Source organism: Podarcis melisellensis (genome assembly GCF_964234715.1).
Source record: "Podarcis melisellensis genome assembly, chromosome: 1".
NCBI classification, from domain to species: Eukaryota; Metazoa; Chordata; class Lepidosauria; order Squamata; family Lacertidae; genus Podarcis; species Podarcis melisellensis.
The window spans coordinates 89,226,238-89,240,557 of record NC_138528.1 but is presented as its reverse complement, the minus strand read 5'-3'; the positions used below and the strand labels follow the sequence as shown (position 1 = coordinate 89,240,557).

The following is a 14,320-nucleotide window of genomic DNA, read 5'->3' as shown; positions in this document are numbered from 1 at the left end:
GTCCAGCTCTCACTTCCATACATCACTACTGGGGAAAACCATAGCTTTAACTATACAGACCTTTGTCGACAAGGTGATGTCTCTGCTTTTTAAGATACTGTCTAGGTTTGTCATTGCTTTTCTCCCAAGAAGCAGGCGTCTTTTAATTTCGTGACTGCTGTCACCATCTGCAGTGATCATGGAGCCCAAGAAAGTAAAATCTCTCACTGCCTCCATTTCTTCCCCTTCTATTTGCCAGGAGGTGATGGGACCAGTGGCCATGATCTTCGTTTTTTTGATGTTGAGCTTCAGACCATATTCCATGCTCTCCTCTTTCACCCTCATTAAAAGGTTCTTTAATTCCTCCTCACTTTCTGCCATCAAGGTTGTGTCATCTGCATATCTGAGGTTGTTGATATTTCTTCTGGAAATCTTAATTCCGGCTTGGGATTCATCCAGTCTAGCCTTTCACATGATGAATTCTGCATATAAGTTAAATAAGCAGGGAGACAATATACAGCCTTGTCGTACTCCTTTCCCAATGTTGAACCAATCAGTTGTTCCATATCCAGTTCTAACTGTAGCTTCTTGTCCCACATAGAGATTTCTCAGAAGACAGATGAGGTGATCAGGCACTCCCATTTCTTTAAGAACTTGCCATAGTTTGCTGTGGTCGACACCGCTAAGTGACTTTAACTGAGTGCTGGAGACAACCGTTTGCCTCCCATGGGGAACATCATGGCAAGGGCAACACCAACCTGTCTCCATCAATCAGCCAAAGGAGGAGGAGGTGCTTCCATGATTATCTTCTTTCCCCGTTTCTTTTCCCCTTTGCACTGTGTGTGTTGGATTTGGAGCCTGCAGTCAGGGACTCTGCAGCACTTAGAAAATGCTAGGGAATAGAAAGAGCAATCAGTCAAGGAGAAAGGGTGTGTATGGAGGCTTAGTGAAGTTGAATACTTTGATGATGACAACAAACCCAGAGAATTTCAGCTTACAAAAAAAGTAGTTCCACCTAAGCAACAAGCGGTCAATTAATATTATTTGCAAATATAAAAGTAATTCCTTTTATTACACACTGGCTTGCTTCACCACTCTTCAACCTTTAATCTACTAAAGAACAGTCTTTTAGGTAATGCTTTGTAAGAAATTTGGTTCCCATTCTGAAGTCCCATTGGTTTGCATTTAGCTAATGTGCTCCATCACTGCAAGAATTATCCCCCTTATCTCTAGAAGTGCTAGTCGACATCCTGTTCTCTTATTGCAGTTGTGCATGGGCAAGATGGGTATGTATGTAAATGTGTTTCTGTGAATGGGGTACAGACCATGTATGTTTTGAGAGCATGGAGGGAAGGAGAGAGAGAGAGAGAGAGAGAGAGAGAGAGAGAGAGAGAAAAGAAGAAGAAGAAGAAGAAGAAGAAGAAGAAGAAGAAGAAGAAGAAGAAGAAGAAGAAGAAGAAGAAGAATTGTGACATCTGACCATCTAAGGAGCAGCCTGACCATCTGACCATCTAAGAGGACAGCCTTAGAAAGAGAGGGAGCTCCTCACTGGGCAAAGAGCTCTGGAAGTTGGAGCAGCACTTTTGTTTCTGGAATTCCACACAACATCTTGATTGCTGAAAGAGAGCTTGTCAAATGGGGCAAGAGGGGAAGGGAGTTCTTGGTGGAAAGACCAAATGTGTCTTGATTTATACTGTTAAGTATGGCACAGCAATATTCATGTTTAGAATGATTATGCCATAGTCATTTCCCTTCAGTTGGAACTGCATCAAATTTTTACATCACAGGCCTTGAATGCCTATTTTTCTTTTCTCAATTGCCCTTCAAAGCAGGGCATTTATTAACTTGGTTATGGTATGATTGGATTATGTTCTTTCCAGCTCTGTTAAAGAGTTGCTTGTTCAATGTGGAGTGTTGTTGCATGGTAGATATTTAAGTTTTAAAATTTTGCATTATTGTTCTTTTCATCTTCTGCTTTTTTTCTCTTTAACGGTAAGTCACTTTGGATGGGCATCTTTCCCCAAAACAGTCTAAAAGTATTATTATTATTAATAATAAATTATTTCTTTTAGGGTACCTGCATCTATATGATCACAGACTAAGTTCTTGCAAATCTGACACTGATGTGTGCGCATGAGGTTTTGACTCAATTAAGGGGCTGCAAACTGTTTTGGTGGGTCTATGGCTTTAAGCGAGCCAGTGTGCAGTTTCCCTTCAGAAAGGACTTAGCGTGCTCATTAGCATGTCAATACCCACAATGCTCTTCCAGCTCATTTCTGTTTCATTGTGCTGCTGGTGTCAGTTCTCTGGAACAGCTGAAAACAACCCGATTTGCACGTGCATGTGTGTGTGTGTGTGAATGCATCATTTTCTCTCTCTGGCTCAGTCAATATTAGGGTATTAGGATTCTACCTAAAAGGGAGGATTTGGGGCAAGTTACCCATATCTCATCTGAACCGCACAGCACAGAAAAAGAGATAGGTCCGTCCATGGCCACCCAAACAAATTGTGAAATCTACTACAAAGGACCGCACAGTTCCTGGAAAGCAGTTCCCTGCTTTCTCCCAAACAAAGAAAAAGCAATGAGAAATGTGGAACCTTCAGCATTATCCCACTGCCATATCAGATACCACATGTGGTAATGTGTCCTAGCTGTGGGGTGATGCTTCTCAGAAACAAGACCATGGAATGTTTATAGATGCATCTTTCTTTTCAGTAGATGGGTTTTAATTTCAAGAAATTGGATGCAACCAAAGTGTATATGGATGCCACACATTTATCAAATAACAGAGAATAGACATGGTTCCTTTCTGCTCTGTAGAATGAGAGGAATCTTATGAGATATATTTTTTGTTTTTTAAAATGCATATTAACAGAACAATAGATTACTATCCAGAAGTGTTTTTAAGAAACTGGCAAATCATGATCTCAAGGCACATGCTGCAGAAACCTTGCTGAAGCTTTGCGGTTATGAATTTAGGTGGTAGGTTAACAGGAGACCACCTGGATACCATGCTGAACTCCTCTGGAGAAAGATGGAATTTTATCTCCATATGAAAATGACAACTTTGAAACTGGATTTCCTCACTTTCATCTCTGATTACCTTTGCCAGTCTTTCTCCTCTCTCCCTATGTTACTGTCAAAGTGTAAATACTTAGTTCCCTGGGTTGGGGATCTTATTTGTGAAACTGTGTACATCACCATAAACACTGAATTGTGTCAATGAATTAATAATGCTGTTATTTGGTGAATTTTGTAGTACTTACACATTTCACTTTCATATAAAGTTGCCTTTTCCCTATCCCAATAAAGGGGGACTGGTACAGCTACTCATTTGTTTCATTAAATAAGATGGTCACAGATTTGAGTGTGAATGTTTACCTCTTAGATTTCCTTCTCTCAGTTTAGCCCTGGCACTAGGCAATGGCCAATGTTTATTCTTTCTCCCCTTAAACACCTGACTCTATTGAGAGATGTAAATAAAGCTAGCCAAATTTCTCTCTCCTGCTCCTTGTTAAAGGCTATAGTATTGCTTTCTTTTCCTCTGCTTCTTGATCTGTACACATTATGGCGATGCTTAAGCTCTGCGCCACTCCATATGAAAATGTCCCTCCTTTCCCTGAAGATATATTAACCACTTTACTATTCTTGTCTGATTGTGCCTCAGGGGAAATGTTGATGGATCCCACACAGTGTGAATCTATTATAAAGATAATCTGATGCTATTTTGGTTGCTCAGAGAGGTCTTTTTTCCTTTCCTTGCAAACACATAACTCCCACTCGTATTAAACGTGCAAAGGGGGAGAGGAGGGGTTGCATCCCCAGGGTTTGGAAATGTGTTGCTATCCTTCTCAGTTGATTAAATCCTGGTAAGTATAGCTGTTTAGAAATCAAGCTGGCATTTAATTAAAATACAATAGGCCCTTTTCCTGCAATGCCAGTTGTGAATCTGGAGGCCTGGTCATACAGATGCTAATTTAATGAATATTCATATATCATGAATATTCAGCAGGTGCCACAGCAACGTTCTTTTGTGCTCTGCTGATTCACCAGGTCCTACTGGCACGGCAGATGGCAAATGCTGAAGGAGGGCGGCTCCTGAGAAGGGGCATGGGGTGGAATCCTTGGTCTTAGACAGGCTGCATTTGTCTGCAAGGCTCTTAGAACAGGCAAAAGACAGGAGACTAGCTGGCAAAAGGCCTTGGTGTGTGGGTAAAAAAAGAAAGAAAGAAAGCTGGACCTATTGTTGTCATAAGTAGACATCTTAAAAAGTTGTGCTTTAATTCTGTTGTATATATAATCCTGTTGTTGAAATTCACTTTGTGTTAGCTACCTTCAGAATTCCTGGGCCTGTCGACAGTGGGAACCTAAGAAGAGCCCTTGTGGATCAGGTCAAAGCATCAGCCCAGCATCATATTCTCACAGTGGTCAACCAGGTACCCATAGGAAGTTTGCAAGCAGACCCAGAATTCAACAGCATTCTCCACATTTGGTTTTCCAGCAACTAATAGTCATGCTGCCAGATACTCCATGAATTTGTCTAATCCTTTTTCGAAGCCATTCAAGTTGCTGGCCTGTACTCACTTCCACATGCACCTAAATCTATGAAGAACAGTCTGGAGCACAGCTTTGGAGAAGAACATGAACCTATGGCCTCAACCTCATTAGTGAGGTTCTTCATTGGAGGGGGCAACTCAGTGTGTGCTCCTGTGTGTGCATGTTGATGTTCTCTGCATTAAAATGAATGAAGATGCTCTTGCACGTAAATATAACTTCTGGTCTCTGGACTAATGTGACAATGCCCTATCTGTATGGAATGAATGGACCTGTTTCCTGCTTTCCATCTTACTTGCTTTCCATTGGAAGCAGCCAATAGATGCAGAGAGTCTTTTCATTTTCTTCTTGGCAGTGGTAGCTGAGAGATAGGCTTGATAGCTACCTAGGTCAGTGGTTTTCCAATTGTGTTCTAGAGAACCCAAGTGGTCCTTGTTTGCTTCTCAAGATTTCCTCATTGAATAGATCAGTAGTGGCAAATAAGAGTCCCTGAAGGACCACGATGCTATCATTATGGATTTCATCCTATAGGGTGCAGGTCACAAGAGAGCACTGGGTATGTTTTTAAGTCAGGCATAGGGAACATGCAGCCCCCCCCCAGATGTTGCTTGGCTACAGTTCTCATCACCTTTGACCATGCTAGCTGGGGTTGATACGATTTGGAGTCCAATAACATCAGGAAGTCCTATACCTGTTCTGAGTCAGGTCATGCTCTTAGCTCACATGGGGGACAGGTAAAGTCCACAGGCCTCCCTGGACCTACATAAATTCAGGATGCACCCTTGAAAACAACCCCCTCAATTCTTGGCAATGTGCTGGAGTTCTGTGTTGGATGGACAGGTTTTCCTTGGCAATACTGGTCAATATGCCATGGCTTTTCTGAAGGCAGAAAGTTGGAAAACTTATTATCACCTGGCACTAATTATGTTTTACTGAAGAAGAGAAAACAAGAAGACATTTGAAAAAGTACATGTTGCCAACGTGCTGTCTCTTAAGTCTTTGATATTCCTGTTTGCCTATTCAGTCATCCACATTTCATTGTTCACCAGGCTTCAGCATGTGACATAATTACATACTCGAGGACAAAAGTGAATTATATCTGGGGATAAGATGTCAACTTCTGGTAAGCACACAGTACAATTCACCTGACTCTGATAAACATTGATCCTGAGGTTTTCCACAGCTAATGGTTTAACCTTTCCTCAATCTCTTTGCAAAGTTTGTTTACATTCACACCATAATGCAATTAATCTGACAACTGATTTGACTGCACCTAACCAAGGCATGATGCCATTTCAAACTAACCTTCCCTTCACCTCTTCCTTAGCTCATATGCAAAACACAGTAGTCTTAAAGCATGGGGTTGTCAGACAACATAATGCCCTAGCATTTGCAGCAGTGCCTTTCAGTTTGGAAAGTGCTGAACAACTGTGACTAAACTAATGAACACATTCGCTCTGTTGACAATAACATTTTTGAAACTTAAAAGGCATGATTACACCAAGACAGAGGATTTCTAATTTCCTCTTTTGTCATTGCTTCCAGACACTATTTGAGTATTTAAAATGTTCTTGCCCCATTCATATTCGTAACAACAACTCTGCACCATAGATTACTGGCCAATCTCTGAACTCTCATGGGTGAATCTGTCCCTTGGGTGGCCAGCAACTGTCCCTTCAAAGGATGGAGCTCATTCCAGATGCTTGGTTGTCCACCTTCTTCCATTTCTTATCTATGGCTTTTTCAGTATAAGGATGATCATGGAGAACATATGAACAATGGTTTTTCTGTTGCTTCTGGGACATCAGGAAGTAACACGGGAAGGATGAGGTAGTTGCCAGAACACTATCCTGGATGTGTCCTGCAGTGCTTGCTTGCTTCACCCCCCCCCCCTTTAACTGGAACTGAGCTTGAGATCTTATGCATTCAAAGCAAGTGATCTACCAATGAACTATGACTCCCTTCCATTTTGTAATTGTCTCCTGAATGTTAACCAGATTTAATTGTGGAAATTTCTCACCAGTCACCCAAGTTATGGCTGTAACAATGTGCTGCAAATTAAACCTCCATGTTCATAGACAACATATTTTGGGTTAACAGATGCTGGGGCAAAGTCTGTCACACCACTTCGTGCCCTGCTTGTGATGCTTCCCAGAAACAACTATCTTGCCATTGTTTGGCCTAGTGATGGGCATTTGTTTGGATCCAGCAAGGCAATCCTCATGTGCTCAAGAGGCATCAGTCACTTGACTGTGTTCCAAAACCTAACCATTTAGGCTGCAATCCTAACGCTATCAGTCCCATTGCATTCAGTGAGATTACTCCCAGATAAATGAAGTTAGGATTGCAGCCTTAGAGCTCTACTTCAGCCTACTATGTAATATTAACAAAGTTGTGTTTTTGGCAGAGTGGTGGTCAGGAACACAATTCCTGGCCGGATAGATGAAGTCAAATAAACTTCATAAAAGAAGACAGACTTGATGACAAGGGGATGGGAATGGAGGAGGAATGTAAGTCCCTTCAGATCATGTGAGCAGGTGGCAGGGAAACCTCAAAACGTCTAAGCCTGTAAGGCTATACCCATTTACCTGAGAATAAACCCCATTGAACTGAATAGGACCACCTTCTGAGCAGACATCATAGGGTTGTGGTTCTCCTCTGAATGGCCAGAAGTCAATTTTCCAACACTTAACAAGTTGGACAAGGGAGAATACAAAGTGGAGTGACTTACCTGTGCCTGACTCGTACGTTAGGCATAGATTAACCCTTTATGAGTTGCAGGAGCAGTATTTCCAAGTATAAACTTGGAAATGACCTTGATGAGAAGAAGGGCAGAACTGTGAAAAGAACAGAGGGAAACAAACAAATGTTAGGTGAGATTACAAGTGCTGAGCAATGCACATATATTCAAAAACTGGTATAAGAAAATGAGGCTGCAGTAACCAAGTCAGATCTCTGGTCCACTCTGACTGATAGCAACTCAGTGCCAAGATACCAAGAAGAGAACTTTCCCCAGATCTGCTACCGAAGATGCCTTAATTCAGTGCTTTTCAACATAGGTTCTTCAAATGTTGTTGGACAAGAAGTCCCATCATCCACAGCCATCTCAGCCAATGATCATGGATCAAGGGAACTGTAGTCTATCAGCATCTGGAGACCCTAGGTTGAAGAACACTGCTTTGACTGGTAATGGCAGTGATTAAATCTGAGATCTAAAACATGTTCTCTATTGTCAACTATGTTACCTCAGCTAATCAGCCAAGCACCATCTCCAAGATGGTACATCTGACTCTTTAAGTGTGAATTTGTCCCAATAACACCTGAGCTGGAAGTCTAGTTTTAAGTAACATGTCAGAGAGGGTTGCTTCCTAAAATCTTTCTCTACAGAAGCAACTGATCTGATAGGCATTGGTTCCACCAGAATGCCTGCACAGCCCCAACCTCACCACACCTTTGTCTCCTCCTCTCCTCCCAGTAAGCACCAGTGACATGCCTGTTGGGAGGCTAGCATTGCAGCTCTGCCCCACCAAGTGAGCTATTTCCATTACTGCATCAATGGTTGGAAGATACATGCCCTCTACCCTTGAACTCTCTTGCCCTGGATATTCACCCCAATCCAAGCCTGCCTTTTCCCCACCACCAAGCCCAGTGCTTATTTTCGCCGGGGGGGGGGGAATGATATGCAGGGGTATGCCTAAACATTTTGTGATTCTAAGTTTGACCTCATTGAGGGGCAGTATTTCAATATGAGTTGGAAAATGAGAGTACCCCTAAACATTGTTTTAGAAAAAAGCACTGACCAAGCCTATTTGGAATGATGCTGTTGTGATAGGGTGGGGTGCAGGGAAAGATACACATTTTATATAAATATATATTTCCTGCAAATGATGAAATTAAGCTGCTCTGCAAATCCAATGCTCTCTCTTACCAGTTGAAGCAGTACAAGGGGGAAAAAACCCAGACATCCTTTTTTGCTTTGAGATATAAATAATAGAGCTCACTTGTCTCTTCTCTGGCATTTCCAGAGCTTCTTATATCAGAGCTGTGTCAAGAACCATGAAGCGTTACAACTTGACCAGGCTCTGACCCAGCACTAAGTCCTGAGCCCATCTTCCTTGGAGGCAACATGGTCAAAGGTATGAAATGCTTCCTTTGCAAAGAAAAGATGTCCCTGTTAAACAGCTGTAATCATTGCTGCTGCCTCCTTTGGAACATTAAAACACACACACACTTTTTTCCTTCTTCTTTCTCAAAAAATCACATTTCATTTTCAAATGGCAAATCAGCCCTTCAAAGACTACAAGACAAGGGTGATCAAAAATGAATCATCCAACTTTTAAAAGTATTTCTCCTTTCAATGGGAAGGAACGTGCCGCCTTTGAACTTTTACACTCTTGTGTGTTTTAGCTGCAAATCCTAAATGTAATGTTTAATAAATAATTCAGGACCTTATTTTTAGCAACAGGAGCCCAACAATTTGTGACTTTGGAAAAGTCTGCATGCCAAGACGACTCCATCTCAAGGAAACCTTATGTGACACGAAATCTCTTAACTATTTTTACATCCTCGTTTAACAGCAGCAACATTCATAAAGTGAGGCAGAAATGCGGGGAGCAGAGAAAGGGAGAACCTGCAAGAAATCAAGATGTGACAGATTTCTCCCTCCCTGTTTTCAGGATAAAATTTCACCAGTCACAGACCAAATCAGATTAATGGTCCACCTAGCTTTGTACTGTTCACATTGACTATCAGAGGCTCTCCAGGATTTCAGGCTTGGGTCTCCCACAGCTTTACATGGATATGACAGAGATTGAACCAGTGGCCACTTGCTCTACCACTGAGGTACAAAGTACTCCAGAGTGATCAGAAGTGATTCTCCAGGTGGCATGGAGCTGCTATGCTAGCTGCCTGGCAGGTGGATTGCTCTTGTTTACTGTGAGGGACAAGGTGCTAAGGAGGACTGTGTGGTGCAAAAACACTGGCAGAGCCTATCTGGCACTCCTGGTGGGGTGTTTGCACCCTGCCAACCTCCCCACCACCTTGACCTTCCTCCTCTCCCTCCCGGTAAGCAAGTACAACCTACCCATCAGCTAGATAATGTAGTGGCCCTGCCCCTCTCAGCAAGCCACTTATGGGAATGATCTTTCTCAGCTTCCTATATAAAGCTTAATTATAATCTCAAGGAGGAGGGAAGTAAACCCTAATAAAACTGCCATTAAACCAACACAGCTATAAAGAAAACTACATGCAACTTCTGTAATCCTGCTCCTTTGGAGTGACTCCTGAATCTGCAAATAGTCAAGGATTTAACAGCTGGATGATTTATATATAGTTCAGGGTCTGTTTTTTTGAAGAAGTGTATCAGAAGACAAACAGAAGGTGGTGTGTGTTTCTCTCTCTTTTTAGTATCACAGCAAACTCAGACTGTACCAGTTTGGCTCCTTTTGTTCAAGTGGGAAGCGAATTGAACTGGCTCAGTCCTGGACATTTAAAAAAGATGCAGCATTATCATTCAGCCTGTGAAGGGGACTAAAGCTTTGTCCTATAAGATCCTGACTGGATCCAGAAAATATTCTTTCTGAATATTCCCTGAAGAACCATTACATAACCAGTTACCAAATTATGCGCCTTTAGATCACACTTTAAAAGCCTCATCAAAAGTGCACCTGTAAGGTAAGAAAATCACAAGTGGTTAAATATAAATGTGTAATCTTGGAGGGGGGGACCTCAGTGAGCTCAGTTATGGAATATTTATTTGTCTGAGGAAAGAGATGCATTAGTCATATTATCACATGTGGATTTTACCCTAGATTTATGTGCTTTTTAATGCAAGATTCAACCCAAACTACTTATTTTAAGTGTACCTTAGTGTGAGCCATTTGCAGGGGAGCTGTCATGCTCCAAATAATGTAGAAGCAAAAAAATTAAATAAATGTCATCTGTTTCCCCTTTTAGAAACTTTGGTTCCATGTCTGAGACCAAGTGCTGGAGCACATTGAAGGGCCACTTTCCACTTATTCCTTCATTACCTCATGACAGATACTAAAGGGTCATTCCAAACTCACTAAGTAGAGAAGCCCCTAGTAGCCTCTGGCAAAATTTCAACTTGGATGCATTTGGGTGGGCTCAGTCTACTTTGGAGACTATATTTAGCCACATCAAAAAGCTGCTCTACAATTCAACATGACTGCCAGGATCTTTGCTCAAAGAGATGACTGGATGACAACAGCAAGGTGTGTCAGAGGTGGAAAGTGAAGCACACTCCCAGAACATGCATATACAATCATCTCCCACTCTCCCAATTTACCCGAGTCTCCATTTCCTAGTCCCTCTCTTTGGTATATCATTTACCCTGTTTTCTGTCTGTTCTTGCCTGTTGGGTGTTCTTTGTTAGCATTTTGAGTTGCTAATTCTTCAGGCTTTCTGCACCTCCCGTAAAATTTCTAGGAGCTAAATGTGAGAGTGGAGAACAGGTCCACATCCTGTCTCTAAGCACATGCATGTAGATGCATACACATGAACACCAGGACACAAGAGTATATTCACAGCCTGCCATTTCAAACATGGCAGCTGCTCGCAACTGGGGATCAGTATTCCTTATTCTTGAGCTATTTTGCGCCTGTTGATAAGCTATTTTAGGACAATTATGTTTCTTTTCTAGTCTCTCTTATTCTAATGAAAGAACATATGCCATTCTATTGCAGAATGCATGGATGCAAGTGGGTGCAGCTGGGTTGAAATCTCATCCATACAGGCATTCTCTTGATCTCTCTTTCTGAGTCTCTTGCTTCAATTACTTTGTTGCTTAAATGGGATTGTTTCATTGTCTATTTTAATTACGGATTTATTTAGCTTATCAGGATTCTTTTATTGGCCATTTTAATTATGGTTGTTTATATTTTAATCTTTGCATTGCTAGTTTTTATACTTTGCAACTCTCTTAGAAACCTATTTTGGCATTAAGCAGTATATAGATATCATAATTTCCCCAAAGCATTATTCCCACCATGAAAATGGAAACTAATTTTCGGCTGCTTTCTGAAGCTGGGGGAGACATTTCTCCAATATTTTCAGGAGGTTGCTACCAGAAGGGGCAGCCAGTAGAATGCTATGGAAATAGCCTCACACCATGTCTTACCAACCACTCTTCCCACAGTGCCTTGGGAGCAATGTACTGCAATGCAACATTGCTCCCAAACATGAATCATGGAATCGTAGAGGTGGAATTGACCTCAGGAGTCATCTAGTCCAACTTCCTACGACGTAGGAATCACAGCTAAAGAGAGATGGCCATCCAACCTCTACTTAAACTGCAGACTTGGGCCCACACAAAGTAGCAAGAGAAGTCTGGAAAGCAAGGTTAACGTCAAGCCAGGATCAGGCATGAGAGAGATCCAAGTCAAAGCAAACTCCAGGGGCAGCATTAATAAGCAAAGATCCAGAAGCAACTGAGAAGATCCAGTAACAAGCGAGCAAGGAAGCAAAAGGGTCATGTAGGGATCTGAATGGCACACATTGCTTCAGCAAACGGCAGATTCCAGCTGAAGGCTCATTAGCCTGGCCTCCCAGATCATATTCAATACCTGCTGCAGGTGCTGAAGTCTGTGCTAAGATCCCTGTACCATTACTCTCAATGAAGCCTTTACTCTAAAGTTGCTTTGTGACATTGGGTTCTCAGGTGTTCACTCTGTCATCAACTAGCTCCCAGGGCTTGAGCCTTCTGACTCCAACACTCTCAAGGGTTTGGGAGGGGTGACTTAGCCTCTGACTTGGCTGGAGGCTGCTCTGGTGGAGGTGAGGCCAGGAACCCACCCTGAATATCCTTCCAGGGCATCCTATGGAGGCAGGCCTGGGGATGGTCCTTCTGGCATACTAGAATCTTCAGCCCTGGTCTTGGGAGTTTTGTCTGCACAGCCAGGCTTTCAATCATCCATCTGGGTTCTTATGAGAAGATTAACTGTCCAAGGTCTCTACAGCATGTGCAGAGTGTCATTCTCTGCTCATCAAGTCATCATTGCCAGACACCCCCATATAGCATTTATAGAGAACATATTAGTCATCAGCCAGTACCCCAGTCCTTATCATATATCCTTCAATTGCATGGTTAATTGATTTAATTAGTAGATTAAACAACTAAAGCTTTAATTGTGGTTAAACTTTTCTTACTTAATTAACTGGTGTGGCTGAAAATGAAAGGCACTCTGATAGGCAGTCTGTATAGACATGCCTGGTTGGGTGATGAAACACAGAGAGGACCTTTCCTTCCAGTTTGTTTCCTCCAAAGGTAGCGGTTAGTTTGCATTTCAGTCTCCCCGTAGGACCAGCCCCTTGCCAGTTCTGCTCTGTGACATCCAGGAGTCTTTTTGTCTCATCCTAGAGCTGTGATGATGTATTTCACTTGCCTATGCAGAGCAAGAGAGAAGTGTATGTGTATATGGAAGCTCTGGATTTTGTGTGCCTGGAATGTATTCTCCTGCACAAAGGTAAAAGCCACATGTGTTGCTTTTACCTATGCCAGCATTTTGCCCCTTGTCCTGCCCACTTCTGGCCCCTGGAGGGTTGTCCTTAGAGGTATGTGACTCATGGTCTGGAAAAGATTCCCCTCTCTTGCTCTACAGAAATCAATTGCAATGCATGTTATGGCAAAATCTGAACCATCTACACTCCCCTCACCATTTGAGCTCATCTGATTCCAAAGTCATTTTTGCTCTGGTTCGTTGCTGTAACAATATCCAAGTAAGAGGTTGCTTTAGATTCCATATTTCCAAAGTAATGAAAAGGGAAATGTTGAAGAAGGGTTTTCCCCTCCCTACCTAATGCTGTTAGCTTTCTGCCCACAAGTTCAAACTTCAGAAAATCTGAGCCCTTCCTTCCTGTGCCAACATCCTCAAAAAAATGGGGAGGTATGCATTTAGAGATTTAAAGTCACGGAATTTTATTTAATTAGCAACAGAATCTTTTCCAGAGGTGATAGCTTAGATATTTACCCAGAAGCACTGATTCCAATGGGAAGTCCTTCCAAGAAGAAACTTGTTCTGCTGAAGTTCTGATGATCAGCCAAAACCAAGGGAGTGACAAATTTGGTTACTGCAAGAGAAGAAAAATGGTCATTTCCATGAAAAACAGGGAAGAACAACAATAGTATTGTTATCTCTGTAGGTGTGGCAAATTCACATAAGAATACCCGTTTTTTTTATTTTAGAAGAGGCTGATTAACAAAGCAAACAGAGAGTTATGGCTTCTAGCGTTCTACCACAGGAGTTTGTGGTAACTGCACTTGGATGTCTCATTATTAAGGAAGGAACTGAAACTTGATAGCAACCGGAGGTAATTAAAATATAAAATAAGAGGTGGTTGTGAAACATTTCATTGTGTTAAGGACCGAGCCAACAAAAATGTTTACTCTGTAGCAACTCAGCTATAATTGTTTGAGTAATAACTCAAGAATGAGGAATACTGATCCCCACTTGGAAGCAGAAGAAGTGAACACAGGATCAGAAGACAAAAGGAGGAGGAAGCAAGGAGACGGGATACTGGAATTAAGCAACTGCATTTGCCTAATGAACTTCTGCAATGCTCAGCCAGAACAGCCAAGGGTGGTGCATACACCCTAAGGGTCTTTCAAATGTACAGAAGGAAGAAGATTGGAAAAGCTCAAATGAAGTGAAGACTTAATGCAACATTGAGAGCTGTTCTTCCAGGTGGGTTTGTGCCTACCTATAGAAATGCCCACAGAGGTTCCCCGTGACCATTTCACATGCTGGCTACTATTATGGCAGTGGCTAC

The 14,320-nt window shown here is 42.1% G+C and overlaps 1 long non-coding RNA gene across 1 annotated transcript; it reads right to left on the bottom strand.

Annotated features, from left to right (window-relative positions):
* Nucleotides 1-784: 784 nt before the first annotated feature.
* LOC309367247 lies at nucleotides 785-13,593 on the bottom strand. Its single transcript, XR_014166957.1, has 3 exons — nucleotides 13,522-13,593; nucleotides 7,266-7,371; nucleotides 785-871 (listed from the first exon to the last, which is right to left on the bottom strand). It is a non-coding gene; the product is annotated as an uncharacterized lncRNA (long non-coding RNA).
* Nucleotides 13,594-14,320: the final 727 nt, after the last annotated feature.